At 43.9% G+C, this 5,794-nt stretch overlaps 1 pseudogene; it reads left to right on the top strand.

Moving 5' to 3' along the window:
• Positions 1 to 4,032: 4,032 nt before the first annotated feature.
• LOC105518891 lies at positions 4,033 to 5,262 on the top strand (annotated as a pseudogene).
• Positions 5,263 to 5,794: the final 532 nt, after the last annotated feature.

Here is a 5,794-nt window from a genome sequence, read left to right as displayed (position 1 = left end):
ACACCACCACATCCAGCTATTTTTTTTTTTTTTCTTTTTGTAGAGCCTGGATTTCACCAGGTTGCCCAGGCTGGTTTTGAACTCCTGAGCTCAAGAGATCCAGCCTCCTTGGCCTCCCTAAGTGCTGGGGCTACAGGTGTGAGCCACTGCTCCTGGCCTAGAAAAATTTTTAGTGTTCAGTTTAACCCTTAATTTTTCTGAATATATTCCCTCATCATATAATTTAGGTATTTGGGGTTTAATGATCACTTTAAAGACATGAGGTCATGCTAGCAGTATATCTTTTTCATTATGATTTTATCCTTTCTACTGATTTAATATTTTACTAGTTCCATTTTCTGATCAGCCTGAAAATCTTTCTTGATTAAATTGCTTATTTTTTTTTTTTTTACAGAATTACACACAAGCCTCAAACTATTTATAAGCTGCTAACCAAAGGACTTTAGTGTATCATCCACTGTGCAAATTACTGTGATGTTATGAACCATCAGCATAGACATATGCACTACTATCTGTGTCAGAATTATGTATTTCACACAGAAGGAGCTAAAATGTTTTTGTTATTGTTTCCTTTTTCTCTGAATTCAAAAGTTTATGTAAAGTTGCCTGTAATCCCAGCACTTCGGGAGGCTGAGGCGGGCAGATCACTTGAGGGACGCCAGGAGTTCAAGACCAGTCTGATAAACATGGTGAAACCCCATCTGTAATAAAAATACAAAAATTAGCCAGGCATGGTGGTGCGTGCCTACAGTCTCAGCTACTTGGGAGGCTGAGGCACAAGAATTGCTTGAACCTGGTACGCTGAGGTTGCAGTGAGCCAAGATTATGCCGCTGCACTCCAGACTGGATGACACAGCAAGACTGTGTCTCAAAAAAAAAAAAAAGGTTTATCAGGAAAGTTAAAACAGACACAAGTTTTTTGCTCTTTTGTTTATTGCCTCAAATAATGTTGCCTGAGAATTGTGTCGTATATCCAACATTCTGCATGATCTTAGAATCTAGACCCTCATAATTGAAAGCAACATTGAGAGGAACAAATCAAATCTATAGTCTTTGTCTTACTTGATTCCTCACAATTAAATTATGTGGACCACACTACTGACTCATAAGCTATTAGACGGAACACCACATCGCTTAGAGATGGCAAAGAAATCGGTCACCTCAGTTTTGTTTCATCTCATATTGAATTGCTTTTAAAAACATAGATCTAATAATTTAAGCTTAAAATAAATGATCTCCTGTGTATATATTAATATCTGTAATTTAGTTTTCTATGTGCCAAACACTTATTTTGTTACTAGATTTAATCATTCCTAGATTTATTTCTCTGCTAATGAGAAAGGAGGTTGGATGAGAGAATGTGGACAAGGTACATGAATCTTAGATTCAAAGTTGACAGAATTTTTCTTCGGATTATCAGTTTCTATTCTGTAGAAATTTGCATCTTCAACAAAATAGTTCATTAATACACCAGAAGCACTCTATCATCCTTGAATCTTGGTTGGGTCCCAGCCCCACAACATCAAGTTCAAGTGCTTAAATAGTACAGAAATACACAGTCACGTCAGAGAGGCACTAAATATCCTTTCCCCAGCCTTAAACCCAGTAATGATATGCCTTAAACACAGGGTGGGTGGAGCATAAGAAGACTTACCCTGGCAACAGCTCTTCAAGGTGCTCTAGGTCCAAAGAAGAATACCAGTGTTGCTTTCCCTTAAATAAATCTCCCTCTGTCTTCGTAGGAAGAGATAGGATGAAAGGTCAAAATGGTCTGAGCCTGCCTCAGTCTAAGGTATTCCTGTGATGAGCTTTTGGGAGGGGCTTGCTGTTCCTAATTAGCATCACCATGGATCCCCATCAAATCCTAATCTACTGCAAATTTCTAGCTATTGTAATTTTTATAGCTTGTTAATTCTCTCTGTGTTTCTTAGCACAGATAATTTGTCCCTAAACATCCAAACTGCATTTTACAATTTTATCAAACTCTGTAGGGCTACAATTGTACACCTGAGATATAACCGACGTTAAAACTTACACCTTTGAAGTGATGGTTCTAAGGACTTTGCTGTGTAGTTTTCACTGCAAAATGAGCAAATGTCAAATAAAAAACAGTGCTGACTTTGTGAGTTCTCTCTCTTCAGAAGCAGCTTCCAAATAATTCAAGGGTGGCGTTTTCTTTTGTTTTCTTTTTAATTTTTACAGAGCCTCACTCTGTTGCCCAGGCTAAAGTGCCGTGGCGCCTACTTGCAACCTCTACCTCCCGAGTTCAAGAGATTCTCCTGTCTCAACCTCCCAAGTAGCTGGCACTACAGGCCCCTGTCACCACTCCCGGCTAATTTTTGTACTTTTAGTAGAGACAAGGTTTCACTATGTTGGCCAGACTGGTCCCAAACTTCTGACCTCAAGTGATCTGCTTGTTGCAGCCTCCCAAAGTGCTGGGATTACAGGCATGAGCTACCGCACCAAGCCAAGGATGGCTTTGTCATTCTTCAAGTCTACACACACCTTAAGTGAGAATTACTGAGGAACAGTGTTAGAACTACTGTAAGTAAGTAAGAATTACTGAGGAATAAAGTTAGAATTCCAGCATCCTGTAGATATCCTGTAATTCTGCAGGACGCTGGAATTCTAGCATTTCATTTCAATGCATTCAAATTGCATTCTCAGGGAGAACAAGAGAGGTGGGGAGGGTGGGGCTTACCTTTTAGTTTAAGTAAAACTAGAAACCTCTGGAGGAAGTTTAGAACCCTTGTAGAACAGGCATCATCATTACTATCATCAGTAACACTATCGCAACTGGTAATTTCATTTATTTATTTTTCTGAGATGGAGTCTTGCTCTGTTGCCCAGGGTGGAGTGCGATGGCACGATCTCGGCTCACGGCAACCTCTGCCTCCCGGGTTCAAGCGATTCTCCTGTCTCAGCCTCCCGAGTAGCTGGGACTATAGGCATGTGCCACCACACCTGGCTAATTTTTGTAGAGATGGGGTTTCACCATGTTGGCCAGGCTGGTCTCGAACCTCTTACCTTGGGTGATCCACCTGCCTCGGCCTCCCAAAGTGCTGAGATTACAGGCATCAGTCACTGTGCCCAGCCTAAAACTGGTAATTTTATAGCAGGCTTACTGTACACTAGTAAGACACCAGACATTGCACTAAGCGTTTCACATGTGTTATCTCATTTTAATCTTCCAAACACTCCTATGAAGTAGGGGCTATTATCTCTATTTAACAAAGAGGAAAATGAATTTATTAACTAATGAGTGGTACTATAATTAAAATACAGAATAACTCTCATCATCTAAAACTGGAGTTGCTAAGATCCAGTTAAAATTAATTTAAACATTAATTTTTTTAATTTTAATTTTTTTGTTCTTTAAAATTAATGGAGAAGAGGTCTCACTCTGTTGCCCAGGCTGGTCTCGAACTCCTGAACTCAAGTGATCCTCTCAGACATGGCCTCCCAAAGTGCTGGGATTACAGTCGTGAACCACCACACCTGGCCTTAATTTCTCATGATAAAATGATCTAGGAATTGAGTGTCTTGTGAACTTAGTGAATTGTCATGGTCACATTGTATATTTAGCTTATAAAGGGTTTTTAAAAATTATGTATCTACTTCTGGTAAACCCTCTACAAAAAATACAAAAACTAGCCCGGTGTGGTGGCATGCCTGTAGTTCCAGCTACTTGGGAGGCTGAAGTAGGAGGATTGCTTGAGTTGAGGCTGCAGTGAGCCAAGATTGTGCCACTGCACTCCTGCTTGGGCAACAGAACCAGACCCTGTCTCAAAAAAAAAATATATATATATATATATGTGTGTGTATACATATTTTTTATCTACTCCCTAATTCTCTGACCTGACTGATATTGTGAATGAATCAAAAGTATCAATTTATGAACTGTTTACTTAAGAGAAATTATATAAAAACTCAAACTGCTCTGCCCAGCACAGCCTGTGCCATGTCTGTCCCTAGTCAGAGGCCTGGCTCCCTTCGCCTGTGTCCCTCACTCCATGCAGAAGCGCCTCCAGCATGTCTGACAAACTGCCCTGCAAGGTCACTGATACGGATCTGGCTGCCTGGGGACACAAGACCCTGGACACTGCAGAGGATGAGATGCTGGACCTGATGTGCAGGTAGGAGTTGTACTCGGCCTCCAAATCACTGAAAGGCTGTCTGTCTGCACATGGACTGTGGAGACCACCGTCCTCATTGAGACCCTCATCTCCCTGGCTGCTGAGGGGCAGTGGTCCAGCTGCAACCTGTTCTCCACCCAGGACCATGCGGCACTGTCATTGCCAAGGCTGGCATTCCAGTGTATACCTGGAAGGGAGAAAGAGACTAGGAGTAGCAGTGGTGCATCCAGCAGGCAGCAAACTAAAAGGACGGGCCCCTCAATGTCATTCCTCCACACCAAGTTCCCACAGCTCCTGTTGGGCATCGAGGCATCTCCTAAGAGACCCCGACTGGGCTCCACGACTTACACAAGATGATGGCCAATGGGATCTTGAAGGTGCCTGTCATCAATGTGAACAGCTCTGTCACCAAGAGCAAGTCAGTGTCCCTCACAGATGGCATCATGCAGGCCACAGACATGGTGACTGCCAGCAAGGTAGTAGTGATAGTGGGCTATGACAATGTGGGTAAGGGCTGTGCCCAGGCCCTCAGGGGTTTTGGGGCCCACATCATTGTCACTGAGATTGACCCTATCGGTGCACTGCAGGCTGCCATGGAAGGCTATGAGGTGACAACCATGGACAAGGCCTGTCAGGAGGACATCTTTGTCACCACACAGGCTGTAATGACAGCATCCTCGATCGGCACTTTAAGCAGATGAAGGATGATGCCATCATGGTAACACTGGCACTTTGACATGGAGATTGATGTCAAGTGGCTCAATAAGAACGCTGTCGGGAAGATGAACGTCAAGCCCAGGTGGACTGTTCCTGGTTAAAGAACAGGTGCTGCATCATCCTGCTGGCTGAGGGCTGGCTGGTCAACCTGGGTTGTATTATGGGCCACCCCAACTCTTTGATGAATAACTCCCTCACCAACCAGGTGATGGCACAGATTGAGCTGTGGACTCACCCAGACAAGTATCCCATTAGGGTTCACTTTGGGCCCAAGAAGCTGGATGAAGCAGTGCTTGAAGCCCACTGGAGCAAGCTGAATGAGAAGCTGACCAAGCTGACTGAGAAGCAGGCCCTGTACCTGGGCATGTCCCGACACGGCCCCTTCGAGTCTGATCTCTACCGTTACTGAGAGCCAGGTCTGCCCTTCACTTTCCAGCTGCTGCTCTTACCTGGGCCTCGCCTCTCCTGCCCAAGAGCAAATGGCACCAACTTTGTGATTGGTTTGTCAGCGTTCCCCATTGGCACCCTGAAGCTGGTCACTCAGTTTTTGGACTCTGCTGCATCCCTCATACTGTTCCAAATGTGGAAGGGGGAATTCAGAGGCCCCTCCTGAAGCCCTGGTTATGATGGAGGTATAATGGAGACAGCCACAGGGAGCCATGAGCTCAGTGGTCTTGGAACTGCTCACTAAGTCAGTCCTTCATTAGCCTGGAGGTCGATAGTGGGGTCACAACGCCCATGTATTTTACCATCTAGGTCTTCACCTGGCCTATGGACTTACACCCATGTGCTTGTTTATAGGCTCAATGGTTCCTAAGTCCATGACAGGTGAGAAGGAGCTATATCCAAGGGCAAGGAGGAACTGTTGAAGTTGGAATGTTATTGAAAGCCTGGCTTAGTGCTGGGGCTTCTTTTAAACTATGTAACAATGAGGTTGGTAC

Source organism: Colobus angolensis, unplaced genomic scaffold (assembly GCF_000951035.1).
Source record: "Colobus angolensis palliatus isolate OR3802 unplaced genomic scaffold, Cang.pa_1.0 Scaffold330, whole genome shotgun sequence".
Lineage (NCBI taxonomy): Eukaryota > Metazoa > Chordata > Mammalia > Primates > Cercopithecidae > Colobus > Colobus angolensis.
Note: the sequence above shows the minus strand (reverse complement) of the source record. Positions and strands in the feature narration are given on the sequence as shown.